Source organism: Falco punctatus, assembly GCF_963210335.1.
Source record: "Falco punctatus genome assembly, chromosome: 8".
In the NCBI taxonomy this organism is placed as follows: Eukaryota; Metazoa; Chordata; class Aves; order Falconiformes; family Falconidae; genus Falco; species Falco punctatus.
In genome coordinates, this window is record NC_137588.1 from 927,690 (window position 1) to 950,936 (window position 23,247).

The following is a 23,247-nucleotide window of genomic DNA, read 5'->3' on the forward strand; positions in this document are numbered from 1 at the left end:
CTGCCTAGAAAGCATTAGCTGGATCTTGCTGAAGTGTGAAACATGGTGATAATGATCAGCCAGCATATTCATGACATATTTGTTCTGTGCGGAGAGGCAGGTTGCTGTCTCGAGGAAGTCAGCACAGAAGAGCTCTAGGTGTACAGCTAGATGGTAGTTAGTATTCCTCTTTGTATCAGGACCATTTTGAACAGCACGTTTTAGCCTTTTAATTTTTAAAATTGTGTATAATGGTGATATATGTACATGCACTCTTTATGGCTGGTAATTGTAGCGCTAAATGTGCAGGCCGATTTCTGTTTTCACTTGCCTACTGTATTGCTTCAAAGCCCTTTGTAAAGCTCTACAGTCCCTTCCACTTAGAGTTGACTCTCCAGTAGCAGAGAAATCTTAAAATAAACGAAGCTTTCCTCTCTCTACTCAAAGTATTAGCTTGAAAAAACCCAAACCTAAAATCCTAGTCTTGAGGGAGATGGGCAGGAGGTGGTGGGTTGGGAAAAAATTTTCCAGGATGAACTTTGCATTTTAAGAGGCTTTTTTGTACTAAACAGATTATTTCAGTCAGTGCTTGTCCTTTTGGATGGGAAGCCTGTCAGTTTCAGTTTCATCTCCATGTCACCAATAAAACCGGTGCACATTTAGAGTAGTTTAATAGAAGCTTTGCCTGGGGATTCGGATCGTTTTACCTGTTGGTTTTAGTTATTTTTTGTATAGCTAGGTATTTGAACGTGCGAACAGGGAGAGCAGTGGTGCTGTGGAATCCAGGAGTCCCAGGCAGTGGTTAACAGCACCGGCTCCTCGTACAAACTTCTTTCCAAGCAGGGTGGCAGTGATTCATTTCCTTTGTCAGCCCCCTGCTCAGTGAGGGAGGCTCAGGTTCTTTTTACGGGCAGAGCTCCTGCACATGTGTTTGCTTACATGATACGGTAACAAAAGCTCTGTGAAAAGGTAGTTGTTTTATTTCTTAATATGAAATGTTTCATGTCATTTTAGGGATGCTTTTTTCCTGAATGTAAAAGGTCAGTGTATGCCACTGTTTCCATCCTGGTGAGCCAGCTTCCTGTTTGACAGCACTATCCATCTCAGTTAACACAGTTGCTCAAGGTGTTGCGAACTAACATGTGGAACACTCTCCATTAGGTGGCCAAGATTTGATTCTTGGCACTTAGGAAGGGGAATAGGCTTTGCAAGAAACCTGCTCCAAGGAGGCATGCCATTCGGTGCAGTGATCCAGACTGGCTGAGCGTCTCACTTGGGGGAGCCTTGCTTTTGCAACATCTCTCTGTTGTTGAGAATAGCAAGGAGGAGAGACAGATTGGCTCACGACAGAAATTAGTCACTGTGCAGGGAGGAAACCACCGCTGCATTTTTGAACAACAGGCTTTGACAATGAGCAGGTTCAAATACTAATCTGTTGCGTGATGTGTTGCTTGAATAACTTGTCTAGAAAATAAAAGTTGAATTTCTAATTGTTGTAATTAGTCTAAAAGAAGAGACTTTGGCATTTTTGTCTTTAAGGCAGCAGTTACGTTCCACTAGAAAACGTCAGGTGGTATAATCAGAAACCACAGAAAATACCTTAAAGATCTGTCAGCTATAAGTTACTTAACCTCTTACCCTGTTATTTTTTTTTAACCTTCACACTGAAGGTCCAGTTCTCCAAAGTCTTTTATATGTCCTAGATAAATACTGCAGGTCACATTGATTTTAAGATATGAAGCGAAGCTGAACTATGCAGCCTGTTCTGTAGTATCTTGCTTCTGTGCTGTCTGTCTGCAGGCTGAGAGGTGAGGCAGAGGCAGGGACAGAGTGCTAATAGGTTTCTGAGATTGTTTAGTTTAAAGAGAAGATTTATAGAATATTGGGCTGTAATCTGTCAAGTAGGATTGACAGAAATATGCTGCTGAATTGTTGATAGGAGGATTTATTTGGGAACACAATTTGCTGATATTAAAAAGGGGGGGGGGGGGGGGAAGCTATTTGCTTTACTCATTCCGGTTGTAGAAGTCTGCTTCTGTTCTGCTGCTCGGGATTGATTTCATTTAGCAATATACGTTGATAAACAGTCACTTAGTACTTCTTTATGCTTTATGATCAGCTGAATTACAGGATCTGCATGAGAAGCTGAAGATCCTCAGGTGCATTTTTCAAAATGGTAGAGCTTTGAGCAACATGCTGTGCAAAACACTGATATGAGCTGGTGTCCCCACATCCTCCAGGGACAAAGTAAATGTGAGCTTGTCAAAGCTTTTGTATGGTAAAGGCTGTAATGCAGCGTGTAATAATTGTCACCTTTTGAGTTGGGAAGGTGTTTCATTTCGCCCCCCTATTGTTTTGGATGACTGAGAGGAGTAGCAATGTTCACTTTGTCTTGTGGGAAACATATTGCCTTTGCCTGTTCCTTTTAGAACAGGGTCTCCGGTGGCAGATAAAAGAGCTAGCTGTGGGGGGGAAGAGGAGCTGTGGCAGCAGGAAGAATTGCTGTGCAATTTCACACCGCCTGCGCTGCCGTTCACCGTGCCCTTCCGCAGGGCTGCCGAGGCTCCATCCAGCAGGCGGTGCGTGCCTCGCGCTTGCCAGCTGTACAGCACCGCCGGGTCTGGGTGCCAGGTAGGAAGCGTGAGGTGGAGGGCTAGGTGCCGTGTTGCCTCCCCGAGGGCTCTGCGTGCCCAAAGGGGTCCTGCCGCGGGGCTGCCTGCCTGGGCAGCAGCCTGGAGCCGCAGGGCTCCGCGGGGAGGTGGTGCCGTGTCCCAGCACAGAGCTGCAGCCGGCACGCGCAGCTGCCACCTGGCCTGAAGCCTCACATGCTGGCTCGCAGTCGCTTGGCTTATCGTGGCAAATTTTTAGTCCTGGTCGTGAAGTAAATAGAGAAGTCTTCACATAGATAATCAGGAGACAAATCCGTATCAGGAGGTACGCGTGAAGGTGGCCCCGTGCCTCACGGGAAGCAGTTCTTTATTCCCACACAGTTTGGGCAGGACACATTTAGCCCACAAACAGCTGGCTGTGAACATTTTCTGTTGATGGCGGCGAGAGCAGAGACTTTTCCAGTGAGTGCTGCCCTCGTGAAACTTCCCTTTTCTGACAGGAGCTGTGAAAAGTCTTCTGGAACAGCATGGGAATTCGTTAACAGCTTGGCACTGGGGTGTGAAAGTTGGTGGTGTGAATGGCAACAAAGGTTTAATAAACATTTATGTATTTTTCTTTCATCACTTGAGTCTACACCTGACACGAGGGAACCTGCTACATGTGCCTTCCGGAGAGGAAGAGAGTCATACTTTAAAGGGGCACCTGTTCCATGTCTAGTTTAATGAAATTTACGTGCCCAGATGCAGTGTGGGTTTGTTTGGTTTTTGGTTGGTTGATTATTTTTTTTTTGAGGGGAGTTTTTGGGTGTTTTTATGGGTGTGTGTTGTTTTTTGTTTTTGGTTTGTTTTTTTTTTTTTTAATGAGTTGGGTATTCTAACAACTATGCAAGAGAAGGGAACTGGTAGGGGGTACATGAAGTATATAGTGCTGAGGGCTGGGACCACAGTATGAAAGTGGCTCTGGTCTGGAGTACCCTGTGTGCAGTCCTGCAGCTTTGGGACCGGCTGTGAAAGCTGATTCCCTCCTCAGAGCGGGGTGGAGGAAAAGTAGTGCTAGTTTGGTGCTAATAGCAAGTTCTGCTTTCTTGGAATCCATTTGAAAAAGGAAATAGTGTGATATCTTGTGGATATATGTATATACGATGATCAGAGGGCTGGAGCACCTCTCCCATGCAGCAAGGCTGAGAGTTGGGGTTGTTCAGGCTGGAGAAGAGATGGCTCAGGGGACACCTTAGAGCAGCCTCCTGGTACCTGAAGGGGCTGGCAAGAAAGCTGGAGAGAGGGGTTTTTTTTGGTTTTTTTTTTTTTTTTTTCAAGGGCATGTGGTGGTGGGACAAGGGGGAATGGCTTTAAACTAAAAGTGGGTAGATTTAGGTTAGGCATAAGGAAGAAGTTCCTCACGGTGAGGGTGGCGAGGCGCTGGCACAGGCTGCCCAGAGCAGCTGTGGGTGCCCCGTCCCTGGGAGGGTTCAAGGCCAGGCTGGACGGGGCTGGGAGCACCCTGCTCTAGCGGAAGGTCTCCCTGCCCAGGGCCGGGGGGTGGGACTAGGTGGTCTTTAAGGTCCCTTCCAACCCAAACCGTTCTATGGTTCTGTGAAAGGTATGTTTTTTCTTTTGACCATTTCCTTGCGATCTGTTGTGAGTGTATACACAGAACTGGTGCACGTTGTCTGCAAAAGCTTGCAAAGCTGAACGGGCCGTTGGAATGGAGTTTGCCTTCTCCTCCCAGGTGCTTCTGCTGGGTGTGTTGGCAGGGCAGTGTGGAGTGCCTGCCCAGACTGCTGTCTGTGCACAGCTTTAGCTGGGTACTGGCAAAGCAGTTGCTTGGGTTAGCTGCTGCGTGTGGCCACCGCAAGGAAAAGGGTGTACAGAAGAGTGAAATGGTGCTGAGGTGCCAAGTGGAGCAGAAGGAGAGGTGAGAAAACAGCAGAGGGAAGTTAACACAGAGCAGGAGAAACATTAGATCTTTTCCATTCCTGTCACGACAGAGATTGCCAAGCCCTGGTTCTTAAGCAGCGTACTGCCATGAGCAGAGCCCTTGCAAGAGGCAGTGCCTTGGAGCCCCCCCTGCATGCGGTGCTGTCTCTCCTGGTGCTGTGCGCTGACTGAAGAGTGTGAAGCTCTGTGGCTGCAGAGCTGGGAGTCGCTGGTCGGAGCGGAAGCCTGGCAGGAGAGGCTGGCAGTGGTCAGTGGGGAAGGTGTAGAGACAGGAAAAAGAAACAGAAGAGGCTTAATTCTTGCCTTGCCATGTGGAATTGCAGTAGTGGGTTACGGAGGAGACGGTCTGTGGGGACAGTGATTTAGCGAGCTGAGACCAGATGGCATCAGCCCTGTCAGCCTTCCACGGCTGGAGTGGGGAGGAGGAGGATTTCGGTGCTGCCAGTCGGTGCCTGGCCAGCGTGGCTGATGGGGTTACCTCTGGCGTAATGCCATGACACCCAAAGGTATATCTCAGGACCAACTGTCCTTTTCCAGCTGCCTCGTCTGGGAGGCTTTGATGTTGCTTGAAGCCATGGGAAGTTGTAAGACAAGTTTGGTTTGGCTTTGGTGCTTCTGTAGGGCACCGTGCTCTGAAGCACCAGTGGAGCTGTCCTTGCTGTGAGGTGCAGCAAGAGAGAAAGGCGGCTCTCCTGACTGCACAGCAAGGAAACCAAGGCGCAGACACCTAAGGGCTCTCCTCTGGATCCGCGGTGCACGTAGCTGGGGCAGGAAAGAACCCAGACTGCAGCTGCGTTCATTTCCCTCAAGGGTCTGAGTATGTGAGCTCGGTTCTGCGCTCTGCTGTTAACTGGAGGTCTCTTGCACTTGTGGCCTGCATTTATAAGTATTATTTCAAAACAAAGACCTAATCTGTTTCATATGGTGACGTTTAGCAAATCAGTCCAAACACCAGCGTGTGATAACGTGGCCGGCTGAGTGCTGGGCTCCTTCACTTTGCCTAGCCTTTGTGAGACCAGTATGATCGATCGTCTTGCCACTTACGGGATTATAATCGTGTGTACAAATATCTGAAGAGTGTAAACATCGAGAGGGATCAGATTTGTCTGAGCTGGTCCAAGAGGGTAGGGCCCTGGGGCAATTCAAAGGGTCTGAGCAGATGACTAGTAGGGAAAGATCGTGTGAATCTCCAGAACCACAGTAGCTTCCAACTGGATGTCAGGTAAAGGCAGAACATACCAGCTGGGGGCTGTATTGAACACACACACAAGCTGGTTTTACATTTCTGTATCAAGAAAGGTACAGTAAAAGTGTGGTGAAACCCCGCTAAGCTGTGCTGGATGTGTGCAGCTAAAGTGTGTTGCAGCTGAGAAGACCAGATACGCTAGTTTTAATGCAAGTGCAAGGTAGCAGGATGGGAAAAATGAGAGGAGGCTTGGCTTCTCCTGCGAAGAATGTGCAATAAATTACAAGGGCGCTATAATCCGGGATCTTCTAAGGCTTCAGCCAAGTACCCAGCGTCATTTGTATGTCTGAGCTGTGGCTCCCTGTTCATGTGGTCAGGGACCTTCTAGTCAGTATTACACTGGCTTTAATGAACAGGAGAGAGACTGGTGATAGAAGGACTTAAATGACAGTACAATACAGTGATCAACAAACTAAATGTTGGGTCATTTCCTGACTGTCACTGTTTGCTGCTACTTTTTTCTTGTTTGTTTGTACAGGGATAGCATAGTGGTCTCGCCTAACAGAGTTGTTGGTCTGTGTAGAGTTTTGCTCTCTTTCTCTCAGCTCAAACGCTTTTGCTGCAGAGTATGATCACCTTGCTAAACCAGCGTGTCTTAAAACAGAACAAAAAACCCACCCCAAAACAAATGAAAGAAACCAACCCGGCCCTCTTCGGAGCTCTTTTCAGCAGTTTGGTCTTACTCCATCTATAATTCACAGCTTCTTACCCTTACCCTTTGCCCCCCTTGCTTCTACTGGGGACACTTTATGGGTAAGCTCTTCTTTCTTCTCCCCAGTTTTGCAGGTGAAATTGTAAGAGGCCCAACTTAAATCATTTAACAGTAATATGTGTGCGGGGTATGACTCAAATGGACATCTTGCAGTGAACTGACATGCCATTTTGTGACAGCTTGTCTGGGATTGCTAAGCGGACTGTATTTCTTGCAGTGATACTCAGTCATCCCAGTCAAAGTTTTCCTTGTAAAAGCTGCTCCTTCTTGAATTGTATGTTGCTTGAATTGTATTGTCTTTCCCCTAATGCTTGGAGAAGGTGAGCTGAGTACTACTTCTCAAATATTTATTTTCCTCCCCATATACAGACATTTATCAGCAAATCACTGTTTTGTCTACCCTACAAAACTTCATGACAACTGTAAGTGAAACTCAATTATAGGAACCATGAGAGAAAGTCAAAATTTAATGAGAATATTGAAACCCTCTTCCTTCTTTATCTTTTTGATAGGCATTCCAGTGCATAATGGACACAGGGTTTGAAAGACGTTGTTGCTAAAGGTTCAGCATCTCATGCCATTTCAGTTACAGCCCCAGACTTCTCTTGAAATGTTCCTTGAAATCTTAAGAAATCTCACCTAAAGAGTAAAAGAAGAGGTAGAGATTGAGGCTGCTTATACTTGTAGGGTTTACTAAAATTAATGTGGGTTTTTTTTGGTGGAAAATGTGACATAAAAAAATGTTGGGATGTCATATTTTTATATATATATATATATATAAGAAGTGGAATATATTTTGTTTTACTTTGTTCTATATATATAAACACATGTATATTTATAGTTTAATCTAGACTATAAATACACACATATCTTTCATACATATACACACATACAAATACATATTTCTATAAAAGTATAATATATATACACAGTAACAAACGACCAACATCCAATTAATAAACCAACCTTTCAGGTTGTTTGTCGCCCTTATTCTCTGTAGTGCTGTTTTAAGTAACCGCGTTACACCAGGAGCATGAGCTGCAGTGCATCCCTGATTCCTTGGCAGCTCCCTGTGAGGTTCCTAACTTCCAGCGGGCGCTCAGAAGCGTCTCCCTTTCCTTCCCTACCCTGCCACCCCCCCATGCTGGGGTGTGTAACAGCTGCCACGTGGCGCTGGCTTTCTGATCCCAGTCTATTATTTACAGGATTCTTGTGATGGAACAAAACCTCTACAAATAATAATCTATTTTTCTAGATGGCAAACATCTGGGTAGTGTAAGTGAATGGGTAATTTATTAGTGTTTGAGCAGCTTAAAGGAGGCTAACCAAAGGTAGCCCCAAAGAGCTCAGCACTTCTGGCGGCTGCTGCCCGTCTGGCTTGTGGTGCACCGCGGCGAGAGGTGAGGAGGCAGGGGTGACGGGGCGGGTGCGGTGGGCAGGGTGGGCTGCGGCTGCCCCGCTGGAACCCCCTCTCTTCCTTCCCCTCCTGTCCCTGAGGCCTGGCAGCCCTGCCACGGGAGCTGGAGGCCAAGTGCTTTGTGTTTCGGTGCTGGCTGCGGGGGCTGTAGTGGACTTGTTGCAGGAGCGTGTGTGTCATTCGTTCGCTCCACGGCCGTCGTGGATCGCACTCAGGCTGTGCTGTGGGTAGAAATCATTAAACTTGAGTTCCTTCCTCTCCGCCTTTGTTTCTGAGAAATATTGCTGAGGCCGTAACAGCGAATCGGTGCTTCTGTTTGATGGGGGCTGTATTCTTTAGTGCCTTCCATTTGCTTTACATTGCAGGCTGCATGCAAAAAGATAATGCTGCAGGACAGAATTTTCGTCAAGCTTTGTACTCTTCAAGGAAAGATTTTAACTTACTCTGCCAGCTTTATAAACCAATGAAGAAATGCTGGGGAAATTGAGCCACAGGCTTTTTTGTGCCACAGCAAGCCTTATAGTAGTTTGGGGTAAAATAAAAATCAAGTTCACTCTGAAAGGCCTGTGTGTACTCAATTAAAAACTTAGACCAGCGTGTAATAAATTCTGATTTTTCTTGGCCCCCTTCCCAACCTCTCAGCTAAGCCCACAAGCCCATGAACCACTGGTATTTTTGAGGAAAATTGGGAAATGGTCTTTATTAATTTTAATTTAAAATAAAAATCTGTTGTTTTTTTTCTTGCATGAATCCGGTAATGAAGCAGTGCTGCACTTAAATATGGGAATAAATTAGGTCAGACTAGGTCTTCCCTTGTCCTGAGAAGAAAAGGAAGGTGCAGTTAACAGCCTGTTAGCTAACACGCTAAACTCTTTAAATGTTCAGTAGTATGATGAGAGCAAAGCCTTGTGGTGGTTAACGTGTTAGGGTAGCTTTTTTTGCCTTTTTTTTTTTCCTCGTTTCTTTTTTAGACATTCTTGTCTACTGAGAATTTTTTTCCCTCCAGTCCCTGCTTTAGATACGGGAGGCAGCATTTTAACCCTGCGGCACAAGGGGATGCTTTTCGCTCCAGCTGCAGATTGCCTTGCCCCATCTGCCTTCCCCACAGGGGCACAAAGCTGAGCCCACCACCTCCAGCCGCTTCTTTCTTTAACCTAGCGGAGACAGGGCTCATCCCCCAGACTGGCTCTGCTTGTTGGGAAGCACATCCCAGCTTTTCGGATCTCTGGTTTGCCTTGGGCACAGGTTCCTCTGTGTGGCATTTATAATGGATATGCTGCTGGGGAGAAAGCAGAGCTCTTTCTGCTGGTCGGTCTGTCCGAAGTCCATTTATCATCAGCGCCCAGGTCTGGGTCTTGCTGCATGTGTAAAGGGGAATTAGTTTGAGCATGTGGAGAGCAGCGGTGCTGCCAGCGGGGTCCCTTGCAAGCTCATGGTGTAAGGCACTACTTCCCAGTCCCTTTTAACCACATAGATGAGCTGAGCGTGAAAACCAGGGTTTTTTTGAAACTGAAGACCTAACAAGAGTAAGGGGAGAAAACGTAAAGGGGATAAACAGAAAGCGTTTCCTGGTTTTAGAAAAAAAAAAAAAAGGGCAAACACGCTGATCCCTGTTCTGTGTCTGATCTTCTCTTTAGGAAAGATCCTTCTGGCATTGACAGCAAAGGGTCAATTTGGAGGGTTTCTCACCACAGCGTGTGGGCATTGTAGAGGGGATGTGGCTTTAATCCTCCTGGCCCTTATTGGAATATAAATGAACCTGTCAATCAGCAACTGTATTTGATGTTTGCATCTTTTCGTACCGGTTGAATTTTACAAGGGCAATCTGCCCTCCTGCATTGTTTGTCATCGGGGGTCTGCAGCAGATTAAATGGCTCCATTTACAGAATGGAAAAGGATGAGCGGAGGACAATGCTGTTAGTGACCTCCTTTTGCCTACTGTCCTGCTCCCTGGAAACTCACCCAGTGTGCTGATGAAGCTTCAAATTCAAGCTATGGCTGAGAGAAGGGGGTGTGCATACCCTCCTCCCGTTCACTGGGCTACTTGCTTGTTTAGGGCGGGTGCCTCTTCCTCTCCACACTGGTGCAGGCTTAAGGGGAATTGCTCGTACTCTTGTCTTCCTTTTGGCCAATGAATAACTTTTTATTTATCCAGACAACTTAAAAACACGTTTATACAGGTGTGGTCAAAAAAAGGCAATGCATCAAGTTGAACGAGATGAGGTTGGGGTATTTTGCACTGAGTATTTATGGGTAATTTTGCTTTCCAGCGGAAGAATAATTTGTCTCGATGAAGTAGCTGTTAATTAAACAATAAAGCTATGGTAATCCTAGGATTTGGAGTCTGTATTGCATACCCTTTTCACTCCTCAGTTTTGTGTGTGCAGCATCTGTGACTTCACCTGGCTGTTTCCACAGTTACCAATAAAGAGTTAAATTCAAACAAACAAGCTAGGAGGAAGATGTTGTGTCAGTCAGGATTCTTAGCCTAAATTGCTTTCATAATTTGTTTTTATAATATATTTGCTGCTTAGCCACGTTTTGGCCTTTTTCCTTTTTCTAACAAAAATCATTATGTGGGATAGCAAGTAGATAGTTCCTACTTTAACAGTGATAACTCCATGCTAAAAATGTCCCTTGGCATAGCGATAGTTAACTGATGGCAATTTGTCTGCCTTTCTGAGTAGGGTTTTGGGGGTTTTTTTGGTTTTTTGGCACCAGCTAGAGATTCTATGAAATAGTCTGTGGGGGGAAAAGTGTTCGTCTTGCGTTGAAACTGAGGATGGACCAAATGCTTGAGGAAAAGAATGTATCAAATAATGAGCTATAGATAATACTTAGTCTTTTCAAGATCCTCGCAGGAGATGTTTAGGCAGAGTTGTGCAGCATTCAGCATGAGAAAATTGGCATTTTTTGTGAAATGCTACCATAAAATATGTTTCAAATGTCACTATTTATATATCCATTTATATAGATAGCATCAATTACATATTTTTAAATGTTGATGATGGGTCTAAAAACTACATGCATTACGAACATAAAAGTTTCTTTTTCTGTGGCTTGAGTGTAGAGAACAAGTCCTTTTTTTTTCCCCTCAGTCTGAAAGCTGTATTTGTTTCCTTAAAAGAATGAAGAATGGTATTTCATTGGTAATATTGACAAAGAGCTATTAATATTTTATTATGGAGCTTTTAAATAGAGGGCTGCACATACTAGTGTGTTCTTTGGTTTGTTTTTTATTTATTTTCTTTCTTTTCTTCTGGTATCTCTGCTAAAAGAGCATAGCAACACCATGCATTTGCATTTTCTGATCACTAAAAATCCCCCCTACCATAAATGTGTATGTGAAATTGAGAACCTAATTAAAAGATTAACAGCATGTACAGTACTTTACCCAAAAGGCATGTGTTAATTTGTTAAAACACTAAAGGTTTTTATGCTGTCTTTTTTGATGCTGTCAAAATATTTTCAGTGGAACTGGTTGAACCTGGTCTCTTATAAATTCTTCTGCAGAGTAAGATGACTTAATTTCATATCTAATTGCATAAGGAATTATAAATTATCTTTTCTAAGAGACCTATGACACTAAAACGCAGAATGAACAAATAAAACTGATTTGTTCTAGTACAAATGAAGATACATAGCAGTATTTTTATTACAGACACCATTTGTTTGGGTTGAGTGTCTGAATATTTTACAATAAGATACAAAGTGCTCTTTGTTGAGCAGTTGTTCTAGCGATGCATCTTAAGGTGTTTTACAACTAATTGCCATGAAACGAAGAAACGCAAATCAACAAAAAACAGCCCCACCCATAAAATAAAACCCTATGCAGAATAGCATAAATCTGTTCCAAAGGAAATATGTTTTATATGCATTCATAGAAGCAGCAGGATCTGCCTCTTGGATCAAACATGGAACTTTTCTTTTGTTTGCCAAGGAAGGACCTGTTGATTTCATTTTTATCTCAGAAAAGGTGACTTGCTGTATGGTAAACAGTAGTTTCCAGCTAGGTAAGAGATGCTACAGTCTGGACTAGAGCACACCAGCGAAGGATTACAAGTCTGGTTTCTCCTGGGGCAAGTGATGTATAGGGGAGTGCACTGGAGGTGGGTGTTTAAAGGGGAGTGTAGGTCCTGCCGTAGCCTCTTTGGTGCCGCGTAACCCGAGGGGACTCCGTGGTGCTGCGGGGTTAGAATTTCCTTTCCTCCTGGGGACTTCTGGAGGGACGTTGAACAAGTTTTCCTGCACCTAAAGCACAAGCAGTAGGGGTTCTCCTTGGGGAACAGCTGGGTGTTTACAAAGTGATGTATTACTTTAAGAACTGAATATTAACCTTGTGGCAGAATTTAGCAGAAACGGGCAGTCATTAAAGATTTGTCGTTGTAACTACTGTCCATGGAATTTTATTCTGTCATTGAAAGTTTAAAGTGGTTTATAGTAAATTTACCATTTTGTACTGAACTGTGTCAGTGTTGGTGCCAAAGCTGTTCAGAAGTTACTGAACGTCTATTTAACCAGATTAGATTAAACCCAGATTAGATTGTTATTAAACCAGATCAGATTATGTAGTGTGAGTATATTGTTCATAAAGGAGCGAGTTCGTATTCCGCTGACCTTTCAAGGCTTGAATTAATAAATTTATCACAAGGGTTAATTTGGCATTGTGTGATAGAGATGTTCTTTTATTTATTTATCCATAAGTACTTTTGTTATGAACTTTACTGATACAAAGCTGCTTCTGTTAAGCTGATTGTTATTCCCAGATACTAAAAGACTGGTCCTAAATTATCTAAATCCTAATGTGTATGAATTTATGAATTTTTCTAGAAGGGGACCAGAAAGGTAGTATGACGTTTCATAGAGGCAAGTAGGAAAGAAAAGTAAGAATTTTTAGCTAGAGAGCTTCCATGGCCTGGTTTGAGTGATACGAGATGAAAACTGCAGGGGTTATGGTGAAATATGGATTACACTTAAAAAAAATAATATGCCTAGTAATCCAACGTGATTTCAATAATAAGGTTAAGGAATATTTTTATTGCCTTAAAAGGATGCGATTCCCGCCCCCCTCCACTCAACCTTCCTGTAGCTCTGTAGTAAAATTTCATTTTGCAAAGACTTTTTGTGCTTTACAATTTTGATTGTGTGTCTGTACAGGAAAGTGGAGAGGGCAAAAGCAAAAAAGAGAGACTGCCAAGAGACCTACTGTTTCTATGCTGTTTGTAATAGCGATAGCAATGTCCTGTCTCTGTGAGGGACAGCAGTGTGATTTTTGGTAGTGTAGTAAGCTCCTGCACTGTCTCGCTGAGGTACGGCAGCTCCCCTGTCCCACTCTTCCCCTCCCTGTGCTGCTGGAGGGAGGCTGGGATGGAGTTGTGGGTACAGCTGCAGTACTGATACGGCACTGTGATGCCCCCACGGTCGCAACACGGTTTTTGTGGAAGGAGAAGCTGTTACAGAACAAAATTGCCATCAGATGTCTTCAAGGCTTCTCCTGAATCCTTCTCTTTATCTGTTTCTCTTGTGCATAAACTCTGGTTTTGCATGTAAAAGTGAGGGAGATGGGAGAAATCTTAGCTGCAGATGGAAAAAAACCCCGGTGTCTTGATATTTTAAAAGAATCCAGAATTAGAAGGAGATAAATTTATGTAGCCTTTGCACCATAATAATGTGGAAAGACCTGACACAAAGCCATAAGGCTTTTTTCACAGATTCAGTTGTCTGGAAATTGTGCAATGCTGTTTAAATGGAATAACTTTTAACAGATCGCAATAAATTAAAAAAAAATAAAATAACATGTTTTCACCAAGGATTACATGATGGCAGTGCTAACTCCCATGCAATTAATAGACAGTGTGTACGTTGTCTTCCTTTGAGTGCTTAGCATTTTGTCTAGATTTTATCTGGCCCTGTATCCAGGAACTGGGTATGGATGCAAGCTGCTGTTAATTGAACTGTATTTAGGACTGTTAAAACCATCGTGTGCGCTGTATGGCAAGATGGGGATGTAAACAGAGGGGAGCTAAGGAGAGTCTCCACCCTGTGTTGGATACAGGGGGAAACATGGTGAGTGACAAAGGGTGAGTGAAGAGCCGAGGTGCTTAACGCCGCCTTTGCCTCAGTCTTTGGTAGGTAGACCAGTTGTTGTCCGGGTACCCAGTCCCCTGAGCTGGAAGGCAGGGATGGGAGCAGAATGGAGCCCCCATAATCCAAAGGGAAGTGGTTGGTGACCTGCTGCGCCACTGAGACGCCCACGGGTGGCTGAGGCCGGCTGGGCCCACCCGAGGGTGCTGTGGCAGCTGGCGCGGTGCTCCTGGGCCGCTCCCTGGCAGCATGCTGCCCGTCTACGTGAAGGGCCAGCAGGAGGATCCAGGGAACTACAGGCCTGTCAGCCTGACTGTGGTGCTGGGGAAGAGTATGGAGTATCTTGGCAGCCATCAGCCCGCCATGTGCAGGACAGCCAGGGGATCAGGCCCAGCCAGCGCGGGGTTGTGAAAGGCAGGCCCTGCTGGGCTAACCTGATGTCCTGCGATGCGGTGACCCGCACCGTGGCTGAGGGGAGGGCTGTGCACGGTGTCTGCCTGGCCCTTGGTAAAGCCTTTGGCACCATCTCCCACAGCATTGTGCTGGGGAAACCAGCTGCTCGTGGCTGGGGTGGGTGCGCTCTACGCCGAGTTAAAAGCTGGTTGGACAGCCAGGCCCAAAGAGCAGTGGTCTGGGCGAGGGGATGGCGGCCCCGCAGCCAGCCTGGGGTGGCACCGTGTGGGGGAGCGTGGGGCTGCCCGGGGCAGGGGGCTGTGCAGGGCAGGGGGCAGGCCGGGCCCAGGGCCCGAGGCCACCGTGTGAGGGTCCCCAGGGCTCAGCGCCGGGCCCTGCCCGCGGGTCACACCAGCCCCAGGCAGCGCCGCAGGCCGGGGCACAGCGGCTGGGCAGGGCCGGGGGGAAAGGGCCCGGGGGGGCGGCTGGGGCCGGCTGGGCAGAGCCCCCGGCCTGCCCGGGTGGCCGAGGCGGCCAGCAGCGCCCTGGCCGGTGTCCGGAGCGGCGTGGCCGGCAGGGCCGGGGCAGGGACCGTGCCCTGCGCTGGGCACCGGGGCGGCCGCCCCTCGAGCCCCGGGGCAGCTTCGGGCCCCTCACGGCAGGGGGGACGCGGAGGGGCGGGAGCGTGTCCGGAGCGAGGGGGGGTCGGTCCCTTCTCCCCGGGAACGAGCGGCAGGACAAGGGGAAACGGCGTCGAGTTGCGCAGGGGAGGGTTAGGCTGGGCGTGAGGGAGCCGGGAACAGGCCGCCCAGGGGGGCGGCGGAGCCCCCACCCCGGAGGGGTTCACAAGACGCCGCTGCGGTGCTCGGGGACAGGGCTGAGCGGTGGGCTGGGCACTGCTGGGGTGACGGGTGGGCTCCGTCATCTCAGAGGTCTTCCAACCTGAACGACTCTATGACTCTAAATTTCCATTTACAGCATTGTAGCTGTAGCAGACGTATCCTGTAGTAAATAGGCAGCCCCTAGTCCACATATTTTTAGATACAAAATGTAATTGGTTTATGGCAATATAACTTCCTATATCAACATAGCATTTGTCTCATACAAAACCAGCAGTTACTTTCCCAGAGCCGGTGTGAGGTACGGTGTGTAGCTTACTAGAAGAAAAGATGGAGTATGTTCTGATTCTGGTGTGGATCGTTGGCACATTGGTCAGGCCTTGGGTTGTAGCAGCTTCTCTAGAGAGGAAGGCCGGTCCTGATTTCCCCGATTTCGTACACCTACTGAATGTCTTTTTACATTCAGCTAGCTGTGCAGCGTGGTATTTAGGGGGAAGAAGAGGCTGTCTACAAGGAGTGATGAGTTTAAATCTGGAGGGAAAAAAATTCCCTCATTTCTGTGCTTGCTGGATTAAGTCTTCTATATAACGTGCTTTATAGAATAAGGCTACGTTTGTACAGGAGGAGGTGCCAGAACACTAACAGGAGTATAGTAGCTCATCTGATGGGTGGGACAGACTTCTGCATGCTATTTGGAAAAAAAAATTGACCCTATGTGGGAGTATAATACCTAGTATTGTTAATTCTTGACATTTTCTTTCCTGTAATTCTGGGGCTCTTGATGAGGGGAGCTTCAGCTTCTCTTGAAAAATTAAATTTGTAGAGATAAAAAATAGGATCTTAGAGGATTCCATTAGAAGCTTGTGAACATGATTCCGTCTTTGGCATGAGAACGTGGAATAGGAAAGAATCCAAGCATTTTAATTTGCTGGGAAGAAAAAGAAGCTGTTTGGTAACTTTGGGATACAGTATTGCTCTCTGAAGCACATTACTTTGCGGGTGTGCAGGCATGTGACAGTGCGATCGGACGTGGGTCTGTGTTGGTTTCAGATGCCTGGGGCCCCCCGTGGCCCTTTCGTTATTTCTGAACCTTTGGCGCTGAGTGCCCGTGGGGGATGTGTGGAGATGGGGAAATGAGAGAACTAGATATTGGAATTCAGTAGCAGATTTAAATTAAGCAGAAACCTCAGTATGTTATAAACTTGTAAGTCTATATATACACTATGGCATGTGGCTGGACCATAGTCATGCTCAGCAACCACTGAACATTATAGGCCAGTTTATATGTTTTCTAATTCTTCCCAGAAAGGAGAGGATTTCAGTACTGAGTAATATCTTGTTATCCCATTCCTACTATCGGCAGCACAGCAATTTGAACTTGCAAAGATAGCAGATTAGGTATTTCCTTGGAACTATGTGTGCTATTTAGCATCTTACGGGTGTTCTGGCAGAACAGCATAGGGATTGACAGAAACTGGGGCCAAAAGTGATTTTAGGGAGCTAATGGAGGTTAGTGAAGGTTATGAAAAAACAGTCCTTTCCATTAGACATGCTGTGAAGAGAGACATGGGAAAGGATGAGAGATGCTGAAGCGGGGACTACACACCATGAAGATGGCTTTTTGAGCCAGGAGGTGTCTAGGCTGACAGTTTCATTTGGGGCTTTGCTTCCTTAGTAGGAAGAGTTAAGAACAGAAGTGAAAAAGCTGGTAGTAATACAGATAGCATCCTGACATCTTAAAATGTAAGTGTAAGGTGAATATCTGAGAGTCAAATATTCATTACAATGGTGGAAACATAAATGCCATATTCTGGTACTAATGTAGTAAGGCCAAAAATGGAACTGGAAAGGTTTGTCTTGGTAGTGAACGCTAAGTGAGATGCAAAAGTTAGATGGGCATTCAGTTGTGTGATCTAGAGTCCAAAATCGGCACACACAGTGCTGTTAGTGTTCATAATTGTTGGTGCTGTAGCTTCAACAAGGGGTTCTATACAAGAAAATTAAGCCGTGTTTTAAGTTACAGCAGTGTAAATAAAGTAAATGCTTCTGAGGTCAGTGAAATTTTTGGTTTCCACTGATGCAATTGAGGGCAGAGGTTGAAACATGATTTTTATTTCCAGACATATCTCAAGCTGCATTGCAAACTTGTTCTATGTGCAGAAGTAAATGATCTGTTGGGAAGCAGGTTGGGAGCACAGGTAACAGCTTCAGATACGTTTCTTTATAGGATCAGTAACCACTGTTGATTGTTTGCAAAGATTTTGTTTGGGGTGGTCCATCCGCCCAATTTCTCAGCTGTGCCCTAATACAGAAAAAACAAATGCAATACAGCTGTGCTGAAGTGGGTTATTTAGCTACAGGAGGGCCAGGCCATAGCCATTTTACTACAGAACATTCTTCCTTATATGAAAGCCATCTATTTGCAGGATAGTTTTTGTTTAATGATTTTCAGAGGAATTTGGTTATTTTTTTATAATACCTCATAGAAGCTTGGGTTTAGGTTCGTGTGCTCAGTTCTATGAATACCTGAGACACAGTGACAATAAAATAGGAATTACCCGTAGGAGTCCTCCTACCTCTGCAGAGTCATGGAGAAGTATGACCTGTGTCCTCAGAGGGCAGAAGCTGGGAGCTCCAAGACTGAAAGTGGAGAGGCGTGTTTATTTTAATATGTGTAAGATTCGACCTGGTTTAGAGTACTTTTCTTCAGACTGGAGGAAGGAGAAAGCTGCAGAAAGTCAGGAGACACGTGAAGCCTGAGGTGAGGAACCTTACAGTAGACCATGGTGTTGCTTTAGTGTTGTGTGTGTCTGTGTGTGTCTGTTTGAACGAAGGTGGGGATGGCAAATACCCACTTTTTTGGCCAGGACTGAGATGTTGGTCTTCAGCTTGAGTAATACGTGTGTGTATGTAGGAATGTTTTAAAAGAAGGGGAAAATATTTGTTAATTTGGACTATTTGTGGTTGAAATATCATAAACACTTAGGTGTAATATGAGAAATACAGTAACTTTTTGTTTTCAGAGAACTTGTTAGAAATAGTACTTGAAGTTAAGATTCATCTATTTTGCAGGAGAGCTTTCTTTGTGAAATATTCATGTAAAAGCAGGCTTACCTGTCTAGCTGCATCCATAAATCAAGATGGTGCCTTCTTTTCTTTGGAACTTAAGGTAAAAGAGTTTTGTCTTTAAACCATAAGGTGGTTTGTACTTGTCTGTAGGCTCTCAAATAGTGCACAAATGCACAGGATTTTTCTTTAACTTTTTTTCTCGTTTATTACAAGGTGGTTATGTAGGAACATTCATCAGAAGCTTTAGAAATCATGGGAGATTTATGATGTCATATGATGTCATTACAGCAATACGCTGCATTGTAAAACTTCAGAGCAACCACTGCTGTACCACCAGGGTGAATAATGGAGCATTCATTCACTCCCACCAAATCCCAACATCAAATATTCCACAAGCTCTCTTAAAACACAAATTGTGCCTATAGGAACATGTAGTGAGAAGTTACGCTTGGGAGGGTGTAATCGGAGTACCTCAAAAGGAGTGGTAAGTATTTCAGTTCCCAGAAGTTGCCGTGTTAAGACTGCACAAAAGCTGGGGAGTCTCTGAGGTAAAAGCTCTTCAGATGGAAGTGGCTGAAAAAATCTTGGCTAGCTCTTGGGGAGCTTGTGAGAATGAGTACTAGAGGCCAAATTCTGCTCTGTTACACCATTGTACGTTTGGACGAGTGCCAAAGACAAGCACTTTCCCTGCTGCGACTAGACTGGAGGGAGTACAGCTCTGAGGGGTCTGAGCAACCAGTGACTCGACTGTAAACCACACATAAAATGAGTTTAGCAATCTTGGACTGTTAAACAATGATTCATTTTATAATATGACCGCAAAATGTAGCTGAGTTGGTAATGATTGCTTCAAACAGCTCGAGAAACTGAATGAGCAAGGAGGAGTTGGGATTACCCTTAGCCCTACTAAGTGTCCTGGTTGGGCCAGAGGTCAAGGCTTCCCGGTATAGCTTTTGCCTGGGGCTGCACGGGCGGGCTGGGCAGAGCTCTGCCTGCAATAGAGGCAGACAAGGATCTCGTTCTTTAGCTGTAAACGTGCTTTAACAGCCACCACTGTGTACCAACACTTGAAACGAAAGGAAATGTTAAGTCTGCTGCACGTTACTTGTTCAGGATGTTAACAGCTGTATAGCAAATACATCTGTAGTATAGGAGGGAGAGGAAGATGCAAGCAAACTTTCACAGCCATCCTTTCAGATCTGTAATTACATCCAGACTTAGCAGCAGTGTCATTTCATTTTGCAGAGGAGCGTGGCAGCCCTTGAAGTGAGATTTCTTGGTGTTCAGTCCCACATGGTAGAAAAGGTCCATTGTGCTCTGACCTGCTTTAAAACAAACCGTACTAAACTGTGCGTGCATGCCCAGAGAGTCCCCCCTTTTTATAGACAACTGCCATTTGTTGCAGGGTTGCTATGGCAAACCAGGGCAGAAAATACTGTCTTGATGTTAAAATGAAATACTTAGAAATTGCAAGGAGACAGATTTTGAGAATATAAATTAATTAAATAGCAGTAATTGCATTATCGCGCTATCTTGCCAGCGGAGTAGCTATTCCTGAGAGAGTCTCGTACTGTGTTAGGTCTTGGAGTGTCATGTTTTGAAAGGGCTTTAGGTCTTCCAATTCTGTCTTTCTGCTTCTATTTAATTCCAACTAGTGGTAAACGGCAGCTTAGCCCTGCGAAGGTGGTCATCATCCTGCTTGCTTGAGTTGTTGAAGCTGTAAGAAGGCTGAATAAGCATTTGCAGTTTGGGCTTAAATTGACAGAAGTAGGTAACTATAGCCTCACCCGTCTGGCCCAAAACTGCTTGATAGCTTGCCCCGATGGGGTCAGTGTCTTTGTGTGGGACAGGAACACTAGGCTTCTGCCAGACAGGGGCCCTGCAGCTGCCTAATACACCTTTTGCTGCTTCACTGCTGCAGGTCCAGTGCCAGGCAGGCGGGAGGCTTCTAGGGTACATTCCTTCGTTTGCAAGAAAAAGGAAAAACCCAAGGCTGTTTTATGTTGCTTGCCTTATTCCCCGCCCCCCCCCCCCCCCCCCCCCCCCATCTTCTGACTGCTTAACGCTTCTGAGCTTACTGTAGTTGTGTCCTTCATCAAACCTCCAGTGAAAGGATGAAGAGAACACTTCAGAAACAGAACTGCTAGTTCAGAAACTGGCGTATTTTTAGTCCAATTAGAAAAGCTGCATGGAAATATTTTTTGCTTTTAATGCTGCAAAGAGGCAGTTCTATATCTTTAAAACTATAATAATTATTCATTAGAGTATTTCCTTACATTTTTAAGTGTAATGTGTTGTGGCCCTTTGATAGTGTTTGGGGAGCAATGAAAACTAAAATGCCTGCTTCCCACATCTGAAAGAGAAATTCAGATTTAAAAGGAGAAAGAGATCACTACATATGAAGAAAAATGAAAAATTTATTTATTATAAATGTGTTACTTTGGACCATGAAGAGCCTTACTCAGTCGATCTGGTGAGCGAAGTCCATCCTTTAGGTGTTCTCCAAGCATCTTTAGTTGTTGCCGAGTTGATCTCGGTTGATCAGTCAGCCTCTGGTTGGCTGAATGTGGGCACAGGTCCATGGTTCCGTGCTGATTGTGCCGCTGTTGCCCGGTCTTACGAACTGGCCATCTGCTGTTCGCTTTTGGGTGCACATTAGGAGTCGGGCAGGGAGAGCATGGCAGTAGCCTAAGGTTAGTACCTACATCAAAGTTCAAGAGCTCTAGAGTCTTCTCAGTTTTGCCACTGCCTGTTTGACTTCAAGAAGTCATCTCTGGCTGTGCTTATGAATACAGCTTGCTGCAGTTAGCACAAAGGTAAATTTGTTCTTGTCGAACTTCCAGAGTTCATTTTAGTGCATTGAGAGTGTCAGTTTGTATGTTCCCCTTGGGTTCCTGAGTAGGCAGTAGACTGACTGTCCAATACATCCAAGGAATGGAATGGAATGTAACAGAGCTTCTGTGTTGTGGGGTGAATTTGATATGTTTGGGAGAGGGACCAGCAGCTTCCCAAATGGGAACTAAAAAAAAAAAAAAAAAAAAAAGAGAGAGAGAAATGTAAAAATGTTTAGAACTAGCTCAAGTCAGCATCCTTTCTGGAACTGGCCAAGTCTATTTCAAGATGCTTTTCATGCCATCGTGTTTGCCAGCTACCTCTTAGACAAAGGCATTTGTAGTGATTCAAGAGTTCAACTCTGTGTTAGGAAAAGAAAGGCACTTGTGGAGTATCATTAAAAGCTGAGCCAAATTTTTTCTCATTTAGTATTACTTACTTGAATCCACTGTCTTCCCTTGTATTTTGTGCAGCATTATTCTTTCTTGTTAAATTTACTGTTACTCAGTTGAGAGGTTTTTCACTGCACTACCTGAGTCAAAATGATCTCCTGTTCAAGGCTAAAATTAAGGAGTTTTGAAAGTGGGGGTATTCTGATTGTCACTAGTGCAGAGATTAGCTATAGATGACTGAGTGAAATGAAAGTGAGCTTTGTATCCACTTACCAGCTTTTCTTACCTTCATAAAACTGACAAAGAAGCAAATAATTTTAAAAATACAAAAAAAGGTTAATTGAAAGCTATTTTTCCATACGTGCTGCAATCATTCCTTATGGGTAATCGTATGCATAAAGCATTGTAACTACATCGTAGTATTCATTCTTATTAGATGAATGCTTTTTTTTTTTTTTTTTATACTAACTCTGCATGGTAAGTGAATAATTTCTATCCTAAGTTCAACATTTTTCCTCTGTGATTGCAACCAGAATTATACAGATTCTCTATGTGGAATTATATCCCAAGCTACTTTCCCCCAAGGTATTTTTAAACTTTTTGCCTAAATGATGTGCATTATTTTAATTACAGCACATAACAATTATCTGGAAGCGACTGGTTATTATGTCAGTCCGAGGTGCCACTTAAGTCCTTTTCTTCTCACAATTAACAAAATAATAATTGTTTCAAAGGCAGGCAGGGATATGAACCCCAATCAAATCCTAGCAGGCGTGTCATTATCGTAGCAGGGGAAAGCAACCGAGCAGGTCCCTCCCTGGGTGAAAGCATCGGGAAGAAGCGGGTGGTTGTATTTGTTTTGGCAGGCTGAAACTGTCGTGAGCCCGGAGTCCCAGCCAAAACCAAGTGAGCTTTGAGTTGACTCGAGCCATTTCTCAAATGTTTTTGTGAACTCTCGCTTTTTTTTTTTTAATTCCCCATATTGTTTTAATTATACTTCTTAGTGCTGGGAACATCACACCAGATCTTCCACGTTTTGGGATTATTTGTGAAAGGATTTCTCATCAGCTAATAGCCATTATTTCAAAAAATTTTCATTGGTTGGGTTAAAATCTGAGCTCAGATGTGTGATCACATAAGGGAAAATTCCGTGGAGATTTGGAGTGGAACGAAGCCCCCTCCTTAATACTTTTGTCTAACATATGTCACTGTATTAAAAATAATTACTTTGGTTCCTTAGAGGGGAAGAGGAAGGATCTGGTTTTCTTGGGTGTCCCCCCCCCCCCCCCGTCAAACTTGGAATTCTATATTGAGTAGGCAAATAAATGCCCAAGATTGCTTTCATTTGAAAAGGATATTTTAAATGGTACCTTATATTTGAACATTGGCCAGTTTAATCTAGGTTATTGCTTCTGACAATTAACCTCGTGTTGGGCTGCACTTGTCTCATTAGCAATGTGGCAAGTGATGAACTTGGATTCATGAGGGCTCAGCCCTCACCTGGGAAGCTCACCCACCGAGGCTGCACCACCGCTCTGACAATTAACAAATACCACGTAAAAGCTGTCCATGGAGGGCTGGGGGATTAAACAAATATATTAGTAGTCTTATCAAATTCATTGAATAATTTTGCCAGGAGAAAAAGTTAAACAGCAGAGGAGGCATGGGCATAAGATTTAAAAATACGTCATTTTGAGGTGGTCTGGTAATTTCCTTTAACAGCTTCTTCTAGTCTGA

General features: G+C 44.7%; 2 protein-coding genes across 2 annotated transcripts in view; one reads left to right on the plus strand and one right to left on the minus strand.

Annotated features, from left to right (window-relative positions):
• Positions 1 to 23,247, minus strand: part of SPATS2L (spermatogenesis associated serine rich 2 like) — a 726,913-nt gene that overhangs the window by 315,610 nt on the left and 388,056 nt on the right. The window lies entirely within an intron of this gene.
• Positions 1 to 23,247, plus strand: part of SATB2 (SATB homeobox 2) — a 412,340-nt gene that overhangs the window by 20,606 nt on the left and 368,487 nt on the right. The window lies entirely within an intron of this gene.